Here is a 19,349-nt window from a genome sequence, read left to right on the forward strand (position 1 = left end):
CCTAGTGGATGTACCCTCCACTAGAACTGATCCTCAAGAGATGTACCCTCTCTTGTTCTCAGTCAAACCCAAGTAGATGTACCCTCTACTTGTACCACAAAGGATGTACCCTCCAATGTGTTAAGACAAAAATCTCAGTCTGTTAAACCTTTGATACTTTTTGAATGGGGATACAAAAGAATTCTCAGGCAGTTAGTCCTTTGAACACTTTTGTATAAGGGAATGGGAAGAATCAAAAGAATTCTCAGACTGTGTCGTTTTGAATTCTTTGACAAGGGAGAACGGAGACACAAAAGAATTCAGGTGGTTAGTCCTTTGTTCTTTTGGAAAAGGGAGAAGAGAGACACAAAAAGAATTCAGGCGGTTAGTCCTTGACGAATTCTTTTTGGCAAAGGGAGAAGAGAATGAAAAGATGAATAGCACAAGTTTTCAAGGTTTGGAAAACCAGAAAACTTCAGAAAGCTTTTGGTACAAAGAAGAAGAAGAAGTTCAAAGAGATTCAAGGCTTGTAAAGGATTGTATGAAATAAGTGTTCAAGATTATTGAAATGCAAAACAAAGTCTTGCTTTTATAGACTCTTCATGTCTGGTCAAGACAACCATTTAGAAAAGTTATAACTTTTAGAAAAACTTAAAACCAATTTGAAAAAGTCAAAAACCTTTTGAAGAGTTACATCTTTTGATTTATTCAGAAACAGTCACTGGCTTTTGTGTGAAAGGATGTGACTCTTCACATTTGAATTTGATTTTCAACGTTCAAAGGCACTGGTAATCGATTACCAAAACATTGTAATCGATTACAGCTTTTTGAAATTAATTGGAACGTTATAAATTCAATTTGAAAACTTTTTCAAAATAATTTTGCTACTGGTAATCGATTACATAAATCTGGTAATCGATTACCAGAGAGTAAAAACTCTTTGGTAAACATGTTTTGAGAAAAAACATGTGCTACTCAATTTTTGAGAAAAACTTTTCATACTTATCTTGATTAAGCCTTCTCTTGATTCTTGAATCTTGATCTTGATTCTTGAGATCTTGAACCTTGAATCTTGATTCTTGACTCTAAACTTTCTTCTTGAGTTGTTCTTTGATTGATCTTTGAGCTTTTTGTCATCTCCTTTGTCATCATCTATTGTTATCATTGTTATCATCAAAACACCTTTGAATCACCTTTGATTTACCATGAAGCTTTGCTTCTACGTAATTGATGCGGGCTGGCTGAAATTTGAGAAGAATCGCTTGTGAATCCTAACATTGACAAGCAACACCACACATGGGGCAATTTTGAAAGCTGTTGTTAGATGTCTCTAATGACTCATCAGGATTTTCAAGTTTATGCCATTATTGTAAACCACAGTTACAATGCTAAATAAAATGGATAAATTTGACATCTTTGTCCCTCATCCTCTCGTAATTACATCTTTGCTTCCACTGGAATGTGGGTGCAAACCATTGGTTTGTTTGCTCAAGCAACCTGTGCTCTTGAGTTTGGACTTCCAAGACCGTTCAATCAGAAATTACTTGTGCTACACATTTGGTGAGGGTGCCATAAAATGACGAGTAAAGTTAAAAACAATAAGTTTCAAAATAAAAGAAAAAAAACATTTGATTGGCTGTGTCTCAAATAAAGTACAGACATTCATGTGACCTCATTTTATCATTTTTGAAAGTTTGTCTTTTTTGAGAGAGAATGTGAGTTATCAAAAATAGGAATCATTTGACTTAATCTGTCAATTGAAAAAAAAAATCCTTCAAATGTTTCTTGTCCTTGAAAATTCATTTTTGAGAACCTGCACAGTTTCTTCCTTGCTACAAGGTCATGACAAAAGACAAGGTTGATACCTCAATGCCCTACTCTGGGGAAATGAGGGGCACCATGCATGAACCTCAAGCGAACCTAGGGGCAGATCAAAAGTACTCACCCATCGATGTTTTTGAACAAAAAAAGGGGGACAAACCCTGGGATTTCAATGGATTGATTAAACGCCAAACGGCTCCATTGTCATCACTCCAAAATGGTCAAGTGTTTAAATCAAACAGAACATACACTCTGAGGGAGTTCCCAGAGAGATTTGCAAAAGATACGATAAGGTTGCATGAATTATCACCTCTTTCAAAAGGACAGTCAATCTGTGTTTTCCAAAAAAATCAAATCAAATCAAAATCACAAAATAGGGAAAGAATGTCATGAACATTGTACAACTTTCCATTCCATTACACTATTGCATACGAAGTCCGCATTTACTGCATTTGAAGACAAAGGTTGCATGCATCTGGATCCGTAAAATTCATGTTAACTACATAGATTTCCTACATCTATTGTCCAATCTTCTCAATGAGTCAATCTCTTACTTTCTCATAAGGGCAGACCCTTGGGTACTAGTAACCTCACCTTTGAAGGGCTACACGCCCTCGCCATTAGAGGGCTGCACGCCCTCGCCTTCAAAGGGCTGCACACCCTCGCCTTCAAAGGACTACATGCCCTCACCTTCAGAGGACTACACGTCCTCGCCTTCAGAGGGCTACACGTCCTCACCTTCAGAGGACTACACGTCCTCTCCTTCAGAGGGCTACACGTCCTCTCCTTCAGAGGGCTACACGCCCTCGCCTTCGTAGGGCTACACGTCCTCGCCTTCAGAGGGCTACACGCCCTCGCCTTCAGAGGGCTACGCATCCTCAGCTTCAGAGGGCTACATGCCCTCGCCATCAGAGGACTACACATCCTCGCCAACAGAGGGCTGCACGCCCTCGCCTTCAGAGGACTACACGTCTTCACCTTTAGAGGACAACACGTCTTCACCTTTAGAGGGCTACACACCTTGCCTTCAGAGGGCTTCATGCCCTCACCTTCAGAGGACTACACGTCCTCACCTTCAGAGGACTACACGCCCTCGCCTTTAGAGGGCTACATGCCCTCGCCTTCAGAGGGTTGCACGCCCTCACCTTCAGAGGACTACACAACCTCACTTTCAGAGGACTACACATCCTCGCCTTCAGAGGACTACATGTCCTTGCCTTCAAAGGGCTACACGTCCTACCCTTCTGAGGACTACACGTCCTCACCTTCAGATGACTACAAATCCTCACCTTGAAAAGACTGCACATCGTCGCCTTCAGATGGCTACATGCCCTCACCTTCAGAGGACTGCATGTACTCGCCTTCAGAGGACTACATGTCCTTGCCTTCAAAGGGCTGCACGCCCTCGCCTTTAGAGGACTACACGTTGTCGCCTTCAGAGGGCTGCACGTCCTCGCTTTTAGTGGGTTCCTCATCTGTGCCTTCAAAGGACTTAAGGTCCTCTGCCGTTAATGCTTAACCGAGACTTGCACTCCCGGGTGAGGGGCCAGTAGTTTCCCTTTATCAGTCCCTTGGTCATCCCCCTGATCTAGGAGGAGGGCCAACTGTGCGAGCACAACCAGAGGGAGGCTATCATGCAACCACTATGCATACTGGGGCAAGATTTCACCTGTGCCGCTACAAAGAGACGAGTGCGGATCATGCACACCAACATGACCACTCTTACACAGATATGGATGACGTTGCTACTTAGCAACATTCTGCCCAGTGACCACAATGCCGATCTCCCCCTGCGAAAGTATCAGTTTGGATCGCACCCATAAGACACCCAGTGGACCCGGAGGAGCCCAACAAGGCCCTAGGGTTTCCAGCTCTGGTCACGGGCCTCTGTCAGTCCTATAGGGTGCCCGTCCCCCCCAGCAAGGTCATGCCATCGTGACATAGGTAAGTATGCACTTCTCTCAACTAATTTCTGATGTCATCTATTGTTTGCAGGGATCGCGCCCACAAGACACTCAGTGGACCCTGAGAAGTCCAACAAGGTCTTGGGGTTTCCAGCTCTGATTATGGGCCTCTGTTAGTTCTATGGAGTGCCTGTCGCCCCCAGCAAGGTCATCAGGCCCCTTACTAACCGAGCTTTCATCAAGAAGTACTGTGCCCCCAGGCAGGCGCAGGGCGAGACACCACAACAGCCTGGGGATGGCCGGCAGCGGGCAACAGACGCACCGCCGACACCTCCAAAAGCCCCTCAACTCATCTACAAAAGCTGGAGCATTGCCTACGAACCGTGGTCGACCAGCAGGCGGCCAAGTCCAAAGCCAAAGGTAAGCAAAAGTACTAGGTCCGTGACCGACAAGTCATCACGCGTCTAGCTCAAGATGTTAAAGAAGTGCTACTAGGAGGAAACCTAGTACTTTTTAAATCTCTGCCTGTTATTTGATCACCTTTGTTTCTCGAGTCATAGTAGGACACACCTAGTTGATCCTAGGAATTTAAATGAAACAAGCACAAGCTCAGAAGGTAGTCATACCTCACAAAATATATGTATGCGTGTTTAGGTAGCAAAAATATCGAACAATATATATATATATATATATATATATATATATATATATATATATATATATATATATATATATATATGTATGTATGTATGTATGTATGTATGTATGTTTAGGTAGCAAGATACCTTGGATACGCATGTATATAGCAAAAATACCTCACAAAAATATACATATGTTTAGGTAGCAAAATACCTCATGAAAAAAAAAACAGAAAAAGTAAAATAAAAATAAAATTGGTTAGCTAAAAAGCCAACATGCTTTTGAAAGGAAATGAACTTGCCATTCAGAACACAAGGTTTTTGAAGAAAAATGTGTATGCACCTGAAGGGTGAATGCTGTGAAAATTTTCCCGAACACCCAAAATGGACTCGGATGAATGCATGAATTGATAAAAGAACATGTTTTGGAAACACTAGGCTGACTTAAATAAGGAAAATGAATTCTGAGCCCTAGTGTCACATGACCATAAAAACTTGATGCTTGAGTGTCCACATGGGTGCATGCAAGACCAGTTTTGCATAAAATTTCCAAATCATCATTGTTGCATGTGTGTCATGGAAATAATGTGAGACATTCCTTTATCCCTGAACCACTGGCCAAACCAACGCCTTTACATATATCATGTCCAGCCATTCTACAAGCCTTGAGCCAAAATCCCAACTCACCATAAACCTTGACCCAGGGTGAGAATGTCCATTCTTTTCCTCGGAAGAAAGCAAAAGAAGAAAATTTCCAATCGAAGATTGGAAGAAAGCAAAAGAGAAATAAAAATTCCCGATCAAAGATCGGAAGAAAACAAAATATACAGAAAGGTCTTTGGACCAGACAATATCTGAACAATACAGAATTGTCACAAGTAAACAAGAAAAGAAAGAAAACCACGACTTGAAGTGGTCCCCTCCCTTTGATTGCCAACCAAAATCCTGTGCACTAGCGACTTTCTCGCCCCGCACTAAACAAAAACAGAAAAGGAAAAGGCCCAAACACTCAGAGCCAAATTCCTCACCAAAACACCATTCCAGAAAAAGTCCTATTGATCCATGATTACGCACGTAATCTTTGATTTGATAGGAAATGGTTAGCAAAATTAAGTCATGACATATCTATGGTTCGAAATTAGGATAAAACACTTACCTGTGTGAGATTGATACACTTCGAGTGATTTTCTTCTATTTTGTTGGACCCAATGTTTCCTTTAAATGGTCGTTTAGAAACGAAACGCTAACATCCAAAATCTCATTTATGGATATGAGAAAATTTCATCAGCATACTCTGCTTCCCCAATAGACACATTTTATTTCATCAAAAAATCATATGTTGCTCTGATCAATTGGAGGTTTTGTTTCTTTACTAAAGCATGTTCGCATTTTAGTGAAAGAACACCGAGACTATTTTAGTCTCACAAAGTCAAGAACTATGTAGGTATGAGTTCCTCATCACAAATTGAGGATACGTAGGAACAAAAGCCCTGCTTTTGTCAACCACCCTACCTTTTGTTACCGTGACCCAAGAGTCCGGTGGCATGCGGAGACACCCGACGGTAACTCGAAAACACCCTTTGCTATCCAGTGACCCGAGAGTCCAGTAGCATGCGCAGACACCTTACAGTTATCCGCAGCTCGTCATTCGGAGACCCCAAGTCCGATTGACAAGCAGAGACTAATGTGTTCATCTGCACCCTTTTCGGAGATGTCAGCATCTTCCGGTAGAGACTATTTTAGTCTCACACCGCTTTCGCAAGAACTACGTAGGTCTAAGTTCCTCATCACAAATTAAGGATACATAGGAGCAAAAGCCTCACTTTTGTCGACCGCCCCACCTTTTGCTATCGTGACCCGTGAAGTCCGATGACATGCAGAGATACCCAAGTGGTTATCCACACAAACAATTTATGTTGATCCTAACCCATGAAGTTAGGTGGAAGGCAGAGATACCCAAGTGGTTATCCGTATAAACACTATTTCGCTATCCGCCAGACTCAGAGTCCTGTAGCATGCAGAGACTAACGTCGTCTTCTACATCCTTTGTCAATTAGGGGCAAACAAACTCGTTGACACGCGGAGACTTACGTCGTCTTCTGCACCTTTGTCATCCTGACCCGTGAAGTCAGGTGACATGCGGAGATACCCAAGTGGTTATCCGCACAAACGATTTCTGTTAATCCTAACCTGTGAAGTTAGGCGGCAGGTGGAGATACCCAAGTGGTTATCTGTATAAACACTCTTTCGCTATCCGTTAGACTCAGAGTTCGATAGCATGCAGAGACAAACATCGTCTTTTGCACCCTTTGTCAATTAGGGGCAAGCAAACCCGTTGACACGCGGAGACTTATGTCGTCTTCTGCACCTTTGTCATCCTGACCCGTGAAGTCAGGTGACATGCGGAGATACCCAAGCAGTTATCCGTAGAAACGATTTCTGTTGATCCTAACCCGTGAAGTTTGGTGACATGCAGAGATACCCATGTGGTTATCCGCACAAATGATTTTTGTTGATCCTAACACGTGAAGTTAGGTGGCAGGTGGAGATAGACAAGTGGTTATCCGTATAAACACTCTTTCGCTATCTGTCAGACTCAGAGTCCGGTAGCATGCAGAGACTAACGTCGTCTTCTGCGCCCTTTCTCAATCAGGGGCAAGCGAAGCTGTTGACACGCGGATACTTACGTTGTCTTATGTGCCTTGTCATCCTGAGCCTTGAAGTTTGGTGACATGCGGGGGTACCGTATGGTTATCCGCACCATTCGTCAACCAGGGGCAAACGAGACTGTTGATGCGCAGAGACTAACATCGTCTTCTGTACCCTTTGTCAATCAGGGGAAAGCAAACTCGTTGACACCCGGAGACTTACATCGTCTTCTGTGCCTTTGTCATCCTAACCCGTGAAGTCTGGTGACATACATAAATACCAAAGTGGTTATCCGTACAAACGGTTTATGTTGTCCTGATCCATGAAGTCAGGTGACATGCGGAGATACCTAAGTGGTTATCCGCATAAATGATTTCTGTTAACCCTGACCCGGGAAGTCAGGTGGAAGGCGGAGGTACCGTATGGTTATCTGCACCTTTCGTCAACCAGGAGCAAACGAGCCCATTGATGCGCCGAGACTAACGTCGTCTTCTACACCTTTTGTCATCCAAGGACAGCGAGTCTGGTAGCAGGCGGAGATAACTTATGGTCGTCTGCACCTTTCATCAACCAAGGCAAACGAGTTTGACGGTATCAGGATGATGTTGGTCGTCCGATTTTGATTATTTTCAAAATTATTGCAAGTCTTTTACTCTCGTCGTCTAGAGACATTTAACCCCGATGACGCACGAGATTCTTCTCTGCTGGGCGGGGACAATCAAGTTTGATAGCGTGTGGAAACGTCGTGGTTATCCCATTTTATCGCTTTCAAAATACTGAAGTTTTGTTGACGCTTCCTTTTCTTTTCTTTCTGAATGACAGGTCCCGTTGGTTGGGATATTGGTCGGCCGAATGATGTTCCGGTTGAACGAAATTAGTGTCTTATCTTTACTTCGCTTTTATCTCCAATAAAAGATAAGTAAAGAAAGGCAACTGTCATACCCTAATTTCGTCCCGGGACCATTGTTTGTTGGCATGTGACTTTCTCTTGACAACCTCAAAATGTTTAACACCCATCGTTGTGGAATCCGTAAAATTCCGATATGTTTTGAGAAGAAACCGGTCAAAAACAAGAAAACAGGAGTGCATTTAGCAAAATGGGGTGTGTTTAAATAAACGGTTACACTCTAATTTCATCCAAGGACCATTGTTGGTCGCTTCGAAAGGCTTAACACTCATCAAAGTGGAATCCGTAAAGTTTCGTTGGATTTCGGAAAGAAAACGGCCAAAAACACAAAAATAGGGGGGTGAACTTATCAAGATAGGGTTGTAAATAGCAATTCGAATATAGGCCCTTCCGGAAAGTTTTGGAAATTGGGTTGCTTAAGGAGGAAGAAACTGGGCGGCATGCTCCTCCACGTTGTTGAAAAATGGTTTTCGGGGCTTCCGTGACTTCCGTAATGCTTCCGTAAAATTTCCGAAAACCTTGGGTGAGAATGTCCATTCTTGCCCTCGGAAGAAAGCAAAAGAAGAAAATTTCCAATCGAAGATTGGAAGAAAGCAAAAAAGAAATAAAAATTCCCGATCAAAGATCGGATGAATACAAAATATAAAGAAAGGTCTTTGGACGAGACAATATCTGAACAATACAAAATTGTCACAAGTAAACAAGAAAAGAAAAAAAACCACGACTTGAAGTGGTCCCCTCCCTTTGATTGCTAACCAAAATCCTGTGCACTAGCGACTTTCTTGTCTCGCACTAAACAAAAACAGAAAAGGAAAAGGCCCAAACACTCAGAGCCAAATTCCTCACCAAAACACCATTCCCAAAAAAGTCCTATTGATCCATGATCACGCACGTAATCTTTGATTTGATAGGAAATGATTTGCAAAATTAAGTCATGACATATCTATGGTTCGGAATTAGGATAAAACACTTACATGTGTGAGATTGATACACTTCGAGTGATTTTCTTCTATTTTGTTGGACCCAATGTTTCCTCTAAATGGTTGTTTAGAAATGAAACGCTAACATCCAAAATCTCATTTATGGTTATGAGAAAATTTCATCAGCATACTCTTCTTCCCCAATAGACACAGTGTTTTTCATCAAAAAATCATATGTTGCTCTGATCAGTTGGAGGTTTTGTTTCTTTACTAAAGCATGTTCGCATTTTAGTGAAAGAACACCGAGACTATTTTAGTCTCACAACGTCAAGAACTACGTAGGTCTGAGTTCCTCATCACAAATTGAGGATACGCAGGAGCAAAAGCCCTGCTTTTGTCAACCACCCCACCTTTTATTACCGTGCCCAAGAGTCCGGTGGGATGCAAAGACACCCGACGGTAACCTGGAAACACCCTTTGCTATCCAGCGACCTGAGAGTCCGGTAGCATGCGACGACACCTTACGGTTATCCACACCTCGTCATTCGGAGACCCCAAGTCCGATTGACAAGCAGAGACCAATGTGTTGATCTACACCCTTTTCGGAGATGTCAGCATCTTTTGGTAGACACTATTTTAGTCTCACACCGCTTTCGCAAGAACTACGTAGGTCTAAGTTCCTCATCACAAATTGAGGATACATAGGAGCAAAATCCTCGCTTTTGTCGACCGCCCCACCTTTTGCTATCGTGACCCGTGAAGCCCGATGACATGCAGAGATACCTAAGTGGTTATCCACAAAAACAATTTCTGTTGATCCTAACCCATGAAGTTAGGTGGCAGGCGGAGATACCCAAGTGGTTATCCGTATAAACACTCTTTCGCTATCCATCAGACTCAGAGTCCTGTAGCATGCTGACACTAACATCGTCTTCTGCACCCTTTGTCAATCAGGGGCAAACAAACCCATTGGCACGTGGAGACTTACGTTGTCTTCAGAACCTTTGTCATCCAGACCCGTGAAGTCAGGTGACATGCGGAGATACCCAAGCGGTTATCCGTACAAACAGTTTCTGTTAATCCTGACCCGTGAAGTCAAGTGACATGCGGAGATACCCAAGTGGTTATCCGCACAAACGATTTCTGTTAATCCTAACCCGTGAAGTTAGGTGGAAGATGGAGATACCCAAGTGGTTATTCGTATAAACACTCTTTCGCTATCCGTCAAACTCAGAGTCCTGTAGCATGCACAGACTAACGTCGTCTTTTGCACCCTTTGTCAATTAGGGGCAAGCAAACCCGTTGACACACGGAGACTTACATCGTCTTCTGCATCTTTGTCATCCTGACCCGTGAAGTCAGGTGACATGCGGAGATACCCAAGCAGTTATCCGTACAAACGATTTCTGTTGATCCTAACCCGTGAAGTTTGGTGACATGCGGAGATACCCAAGTGGTTATCCGCACAAATGATTTTTGTTGATTCTAACCCGTGAAGTTAGGTGGCAGGCGGAGATACGCAAGTGGTTATCCGTATAAACACTCTTTCGCTGTCTTTCAGACTCAAAGTCCGGTAGCATGCAGAGAATAACGTCGTCTTCTGCGCCCTTTGTCAATCAGGGGCAAGCGAACCTATTGACACGCGGATACCTACATTGTCTTCTGTGCCTTTGTCATCCTGAGCCGTGAAGTTTGGTGACATGCGGGGGTACCGTATGGTTATCCGCACCATTCGTCAACCAGGGGCAAACGAGACTGTTGATGCGCAGAGACTAACGTCGTCTTCTGTACCCTTTGTCAATCAGGGGCAAGCAAACTCGTTGACACGCGGAGACTTACATCGTCTTCTGTGCCTTTGTCGTCCTAACCCGTGAAGTTTGGTGACATACGGAAATACCCAAGTGGTTATCCGTACAAACGGTTTCTGTCGTCCTGATCCATGAAGTCAGGTGACATGCGGAGATACCTAAGTGGTTATCCACATAAATGATTTCTGTTATCCCTGACCCGGGAAGTCAGGTGGCAGGCGGAGGTACCGTATGGTTATCCTCATCTTTCGTCAACAAGGGGCAAACGAGCCCGTTGATGCGCAGAGACTAACGTCGTCTTCTGCACGTTTTGTCATCCAGGGACAGGGAGTCAGGTGGCAGGCGGAGATACCTTATGGTCGTCTGCACCTTTCGTCAACCAAGGCGAACGAGTTCGACGGTATCAGGATGATGTTGGTCATCCGATTCTGATTATTTTCAAAATTTTTGCAGGTCTTTTACTCTCATCGTCTGGAGACATTCAAGCCCGATGACGCATGAGATTCTTCTCTGCTGGGCGGGGACAATCAAGTTTGATTGCGTGTGGAAACGTTGTGGTTATCCCATTTTATTACTTTCAAATCATTGAAGTTTTGTTGACGCTTCCTTTTCTTTTCTTTATGAATGACAGGTCCCGCTGGTTGGGATATTGGTTGGCCAAATGATGTTCCGCTTGAACGAAATTAGTGTCTTATCTTTACTTCGCTTTTATCTCCAATAAAAGATAAGTAAAGAGGGGCAACTGTCATACCCTAATTTCGTCCCGGGACCATTGTTTGTTGGCATGCGACTTTTTCTTGACCACCTCAAAATGTTTAACTCCCATCGTTGTGGAATCCGTAAAGTTCCGAGATGTTTCGAGAAGAAACCGGCGAAAAACACGAAAACGGGAGTGCATTTAGCATAGTAGGGTGTGTGTAAATAAATGGTTACACTCTAATTTCATCCAAGGACCATTGTTCGTCGCTTCGGAAGGCTTAACACTCATCACAGTGGAATCCGTAAAGTTTCATGAGATTTCGGAAAGGAAACGGCCAAAAACACAAAAATAGGGGGTGAACTTATCAAGATAGGGGTGTAAATAGCAATTCGAATCTAGCTCCTCCACGTTGTTGAAAAATGGTTTTCGGGGATTCCGTGGCTTCCGTAAAATTTCCGAAAACCTTGGGTAAGCATATTTCACTTAACATTGGTGAAAGGGAAGAGAAAAAAAAGATAAAAATCAAATCCGAAACACTTCCGTAAGGCTTCCTTAACTTTTCCGTAAAGTACAAAAAGGGGGGTGAGCTTAGTAATTGGGGTGCGCTTAGAAATCTTCCTGAAGAAACCTCTGGGTGGCAAACACCTCTCTTTTCCCCTATAAATAGGGGAGGGGGGCTGTTTCAAAAATATTCATGACCCCTAAGCTATGCATTTCGGCTATTTTGGGCAAAAAACACGTTTTCGTGAAGAAAAATCGAGTCGAAGTGCTTCCGTAACGCTTCCGTAAGCTATTTTGTGGAAATTATTCATCGTTCTTCATCATTCTTCACTGTTCTTTGTCGTTCTTCAGTCTTCAACCGGTAAGTTCCCGAAATCGAATCTTTCAATTCATTTTATGCACCCTTAGTGGTCCCTACTTGTTTTGTGTATTTTCACTTTAATTTCGCTTACTTTCAGTTTTCTTTTCTTTTGCTTTAACGAGCTTTTTACCTTTTATTTATGCCGTTTTCTCACCTAATAAATGATTAAATGAATTTCAACCGATCATTTGTGTTGTAATCTCGTTTAATCACTGTTAAAACAAAATCTAACTGATCGTTCACGCTGTAACCATGGTTAAACCAAAAAAAGGTAAAATAATAATAAAATAATCAAAATATCTTGAAAAATAATAATAAAATAATCAAAAAAATCAATCGGACGTTTTTCTTTGGAAGTTTCCTTGAATGAATTGACTAATAACCAAAGTGAAACTAAGGCTAAAATCAACTCACAAATCAAGCTTTTTCCGCAAAAATCACTAAAGACCGTTTTAAGGTCCAATGCCTTAAACGATCCTCTTTGCTTTTATCGGTTAACATAGACCGTTCAAAAGCATAAAATCAACATGTAACTTTACCGCTTTTGCAAGAACTACGTAGGTATGAGTTCCTCATCACAATTGAGGATACGTAGGAGCCAAAGCCCCGCTTTTGTCGACCACCCCAAGAGATCGTTAATGGTCCAACGCCTTAACGTTTCTCTCCGCCTTAACGTTTCTTTCCTTTCAAAATCAAAAGATCGTTTAATGGTCCAACGCCTTAAATGACCTTTGTTCGGTTAAAATTGATCTTGCGGAAAAAGATCAAAACAACTTAACCAACGTTTAGTTCTAAAAGAACTACGTAGGTCTGATTTCCTCATCACAATTGAGGATACGTAGGAGCGAGGGAAACACCCTTGTCGACCACAAAAAGATAAAAAATACAAAATGCATAAAAAGACATAAAAACATAAAAAAGGGAAAATAAAACAAATCAAAGACATGATATTGCACACTTGGTTAAAGGCTGTCGTCCCTTGTGACGGACGCGTGGGGTGCTAATACCTTCTCCGTGCGTAAAAACAACTCTCGAACCTTTCACACTTAAAGTTCGTAGACCGCACCTTCTCTGGTTTTTCCGACGTTTTCCTCAAATAAACGTTTGTGGCGACTCCACGCATTTTCCTCCCATGTAAGACGCACCCGTGAGCCCCACGTCGCCCTCCTGCCGAAGGGTAGGTTGCGACACAGAGTAAAACATTTTATCTTCCCGGCAGACTTTGTGGTAATGGATATCTCTGAAGATACTGACATCCCTGTAATATTGGGAAGGCCATTCATGTTGACCGCAAGTTGCATAGTTGATATGGGGAAGAGGAAGCTGGAGCTAGGTTTTGAAGATCAGAAAATTGATTTTGATTTGTTTGTTGAAGACAAGCCTGCTCCAGAACATAATGTTTGCTTGCAGGTAATGGAATGAGGTCAAGAGGTTCTAAAGGTAGGAACCAAAACATAAGATCACCCAGTGAGGTAAAAGTGTCAAGCTAATGACGTTAAAGAAGCGCTTCCTGGGAGGCAACCCAGTTTTAAATTCTGCTATTTCTGTTTTTTGTTTTATGCATTTAAATCATTTGGAACATGCTATGTAATTTGTACATAGGAGTATATCAGCCAATCTTTGAATGCTTAACATAAGTGTTTCAATTTCATGGAAAAAGGACTAAAAAATAACTTAAAAAATATTTTCTGAAAAACAGTCCTTTCGCTAAGCGCTAGCTTCGTGCTAAGCGCATCTCTGTTCATGCGCTAAGCTGCAAGTCTTAAGCGCTTAGCACCCAACCCTTGCATCTGAGGCTTAGTTGGTCCGCTAAGCTGGCCAAGGTTGAGCTAAGGTAACTTCGATTCGATCTGAGTTCAACTAAGCTTCACCCTAATCGCTAAGCACAACTTATCCGTGGCTAAGCGGGAGCTTTTGTCGCCAAGCGTAATTCCTTACGGCCTTAATTGAGGTCCATGACGCTAAGTGTCAGTCATGGCAACTAAGCGAGATTCATTACGACAATGTGAGCACTAAGCGAGTCCATCTCAGCTAAGTGCATGCTCCTCTGTACTTAAGATGCATCATTTTAGCTAAGCTGCGAGAGTTACAGCTTTTCTAATCTGCAGACCTCGCTAAGCGGACGTACCCTCGCGCTAAGCCGAGTTTCTGTTAAAAAAAAAAATCTGATTTTGAATTTCAAACGTCGGCTAAACGCACATGTTCACTAAGCGAGCCTGTTTGAGAAACCAAACGTCTCAGTTGCTCGCTTAGCGCAACGGTCCGCTAAGCGAAAGTATCGAAAAACTGCTTAAGTGAGTGTAATAGTAGTTACACTCACATTTGCCAGATTATAGAAACCACGTCTCTGCATTCTTTCTCTCCAAAAAAATTTGCACATTCTGTGTCTGTGCTTTCTTTGTGCATTTTAGACTTTGAAGCATCAATCATACACCATCCAAGTAAGTTCCTTGATTCTTTTTCTCTTTTTCATGTCTTAACTTTAGGGTAGAAGACTTCAACTGTAGCTTTAGATTTTTAGGGTTTTTATGTTTTGTTAGAATTAGTTTAATATTAGGGCTATGTACGCTTGTATACTAAATTGAGTACGACACACATTGCATGTCTAATATGCCTTTTAGAGGCTTGAAAAGTGCGAGAAAACGAGCTGCGTTTTCTGGAAAATGCGATGAACTCGCTAAGCGAGCATGTTGCGCTAAGCGAGTTCATCAATACTCATTGTATGTAAGCGTTCTTTGAAGAACTGGCTAAGCGCGCTTACTGCGCTAAGCGAGTTCATCCTTTGAGGATGAACACTCATCCTCTTGCTGAACTACATGCGGCTAAGCGAGGCTGAATCGCTAAGCCATGGTAACTTAACCAATTTTTTTTTTGGTGATAGCCGCGCGCTATGCCGAGTGTTCCTGAGCCAAGCGTAATTGGTTGCGGCATCCGCTGAGCTAAGCGAGCTTCACTCGCTAAGCTCCTAACACATAGTGAAATTTTTGAAGAGTTGGTGTCGCTAAGCGCAACCTTCAAAGAGCTTAGCGCAAATCCTTGCGGCACATGTTCAGCTTAGCAGGCGCTTTCCCGCTAAGCCAATTATGCAGAATCCAAAAATTTTGCAACTTCCGCTAAGCGGCTCCACATGTCGCTAAGCGATAGTGTTTTTTTTTAGAAAGGCCAGCTAAGCGGACCATGTCTCGCTAAGCGGCCAGTGTCTTTTTCAGTTTTATTTTATAGTTTTTTTAAAATTTTTAATAACTGTGTCCTGATCAAATGGTTGATTCCTTTGTCTGCAAATGGCTTCTAGAAAGAGAAAGAGCATTGGTATGAGGCCCACATCTCAGTATGACACAAGGAGATTCTCTTCATTAGATGCTTGGACCAGATATACTGATAATGTTCTGGGAAGAAAAATTTTACCTGAGAGGAAAGTAGAGCTGTATCACACTAAGCTAGATGACTTTAAGGCCGAGCTGGAGAGGCGTAATTTCCATAAACACCTCACCAATTTAGCCGATGGAAGCATAGACCTAGCTTTGGTGAAAGAGTTCTATGCACATTTATATACTTCTGAGGACCGTCCACCAAAGCAATCCAGAGTCAGAGGTCATTTGGTGAAGATTGATGCTGACAGTCTCAACGCATTCCTGGAGACACCTATGGTATTAGCTGAGGGGGAGACTCTACCCACATACTCCAGATACTGCAGGTTGCCTACAGACTTCAGAGAGATAGAGGCTGCTTTATGCATACCTGGCCGAGGGTTCATCCTGAACTTTGAGGGCCATCCTAGGAGGATTCTCAGGAAGGATTTGACTGCACTAGCTCAAGTGTGGAGTGTCCTCTCATACTCCAACTTGGCTCCCACATCACATACATATGATCTAACAGCGGACAGAGCTAGGCTGATCTTAGGTCTAGTCTCTCACTTGGATATGAACATAGGAGCGCTGATTTCTGGCCAGATGACTTCTATAGCCCAGTCTAACACCTCTAAACTTGGGTTCCCTGCTTTAATCACCGCATTATGCAGAGCCAGAGGGGTTGTATCTGACAGCCTTACCTTCGAGCGCCTGAGCCCGATCATTAACTTGGCCTACATCAGGAAGAACTGTTGGAACCTCGAGGATCTAACAGTCTCTATCCGAGGGGCCAGGAGGGCGAGGGCAAGGCCAGCCGAGCTTCCTTCTACTTCTGCAGCTCCTACTCCAGCAGCTCCCTCTGTCCCAGCTCAGACAAATTTTTAGTGCTTTGAAGCCATGCTCCAAAGAATTCATCAGGGACAGATCATTTTACTATAGAGTTTACAGATGATAGCACCTCCAGATTCTATTCCTTCCGTTGAACAGTTTAATGAGATGGTAGCCTGGCCTGGGACCCAACCTTCTCTTCATAAGGAAGATAAAGGTCCCACAGCTCAGGTACCTCAGCATATGGAGGATGAGTCATCTGAGGCCACCATCCCAGAGCCATTTGATATAGGAGAAGAGGCAGAGGAGACACAGGTGAGACAGGTAGCTCCTACCACTCTTGAGCGATCCCTTGAGGCTACTTCAGAGCCTTCTGCACCAGTGGTAAACCTACCCTTACCTCAGCCTGTAGCACACCCCTCCACTCCTCTTCTACAGATGCCTGAGGATCCAACTATACCAGTCCTAGCTATAGACACTTCTCCTCCCACTACTCCAGTTCTTCAGCTAACAGATGAGGAGGATGGTCAGACACAGGACACACAGGACCAGTCACAGGAATTTTAATTCCTGATGAGACTTTTTACTTTTTGATTTATTATTATTATTATTATTATCTTGGTTTTCGTACAGTATTTCCTTTATGTCTACATATACTGCTAGTTTAATTTATGGATAATTTGTTGCTTAGCCTGAAGCATCCTGAACAGTTTATCTTAATTTTTAATGGTTTGGCAGTGAATTAGTTACTTATTTTTTGAAAATGGTTGTATGACTTTATTTTGAATTGAATGCATGATTGTGATGAAGTTTGTGTTTCCTTTCATCAGTTTGAGCAAGTATGTATGTTAGACAAAGAAAGAACAAGAATGTGAACATGCAATTAGAATTGTTAGTTAGTAGACAGATTGATTGTGAAAGAAAAGCTTGAACCAAAATCGGTGAGAGTGTGAACTTAAAGTATGAGTGAATGACTAGTTGTGAGTGATAATCTTTGCATGAATCTCTAAATTTTAGAATGAAATGTTTAAATGAGGACATGATGAAGGCCATGATTGTACATACACAAGCTCTTTTGACCAAACAACTTACCTTGAATGATGATTGCATCCTTTGCTCCCTTTTTGAGCTGAATGATATTGTCAAAAAAAATTTGAACCCTGAACTTAAATAATTACCTCCTGATACCTTGTTTAGATTTTAGGAGAGCATATGGTTCAAGGCAAATTTACCCTAAATTTGGGGGAGGGAAGTCAATTCGAATGAAAAGAAAAAGGTTAAGCATCAGCACACACAACAATTAAGTTGTATGTTAAAAAAAAGAGAAAGAAAAGAATAAAAGTGTGCTATTACAATAAGGTCAAAAGCAACTTGAGAGGAAAAGATAGTGAGAAAGCTACTGGTATAATACAAAACCATTGGGATAAGTCAAGGATTTGTGCTCTCTTAGAATCTAAGCCTTTGAATCCTAGAAAAACCAATGAATTTTTGTAGCCAAGTCTCACTACAAACCTGAGAAAGTCCTTCTGATTCTGTTTATACATTTATGACTTTATGGCATGAGATGAAATTCAAAGATTGGACCTCTTGCTAGTTGTTATTAATGAATAGCTTAAACACTTGTGCTTGAGTGAAACAGTAGCCGTGAGACTGTGGTTTAAGCTACTTTCCTTGATATCTGTCTTATGCCTAACTTCATCTATTTGTTCAGGTTACATTTTATTCTTCTCTTTGGATAACTGCATATCTTGTGAAAGACAAGTGATGAGGGCATTTTACTACATTCTCTTATCATGCAATCAGTCACTTTGTAGCATACACCTTTGTACATAGTCACTGCATGTCATTGTCACTTGAAGACAAATGAGTTGTTCTCTTTTTGCTTGAGGACAAGCAAAATTGTAAATTTGGGGGAGTTGTTAGTCGGTGAAAATGACTAACTTTTGTGTATAAAACTTGTATAAATTGTATCAAACTCTCCCAATTTATGGTTATTTTGTAATGTTATAAGTATTTTCTATTAAGTATAGGTAATAAATACTTAGTATTTCCATTTTGTGTGTTTAATAATCATTTTCTCTCAATTTCAGGTTAATTAGGTAAGCTTTGGAAAAGGCTGTTTTTGTAGATGCAAATGCCTTTGGTGTTTTGATGATGATCATGATGAAGAAAAGCAAATGATGCAAATGATTCAAGAATACAAGCCACAACATCAAGATGATCACTAGTACATTAGGAAGGAAATTCCTAATTGATATAGCAAAAGGTTTGGCCAAGTAATGCATGTTAAAAAGTGTTTTTCAAGAGATTTACTCTCTGGTAATCGATTACCAGAGGATGTAATCGATTACCAGTGGCCAAAAATGCTTTACAATAGCTACTAAATATTTGAATTCAAATTTTAGACTGTGTAATCGATTACACCATATTGGTAATCGATTACCAGCAGTTAATAAACGTTTTAATTCAAATATTAAAGCCTGTAATCGATTACACAACTATTGTAATCGATTACCAGAGGAGATTTTCAGAAAATAACTTTCAAGAGTCACATCTATTCAAATGGTTTATGAATGGCCATCAAAGGTCTATTTATATGTGACTTGGAAACACGAATAAGAAGAGAGAGTTTTTGATTGCCCAAAATGTCTTATCCTCTCAAAGATTCCTTGGTCAAACACTTGCATATTCAAATAAGGAATTGTGATTGATCTTCATTGTACAATCTGTCTCTTTCAAGAGAGATTTCTTCTTCTTTTCTTTTACTTCTGAAAAGGGGTTAAGAGACCGAGGGTCTCTTGTTGTAAAGGATTCCTGAACACAAGGGAAGGGTTGTCCCTGTGTGATTCAGACTTTGTAAAAGGATTTTACAAAGAGAGTGGAAAATCTCAAGTGGGTTGCTTGAGTACTGGATGTAGGCACAGGAAGTGACCGAACCAGTATAAATCAAGTTTGCATTTCTCTCTTCCCTTAAACTTCTTTTATT

Source organism: Glycine max, chromosome 7, assembly GCF_000004515.6.
Source record: "Glycine max cultivar Williams 82 chromosome 7, Glycine_max_v4.0, whole genome shotgun sequence".
Lineage (NCBI taxonomy): Eukaryota > Viridiplantae > Streptophyta > Magnoliopsida > Fabales > Fabaceae > Glycine > Glycine max.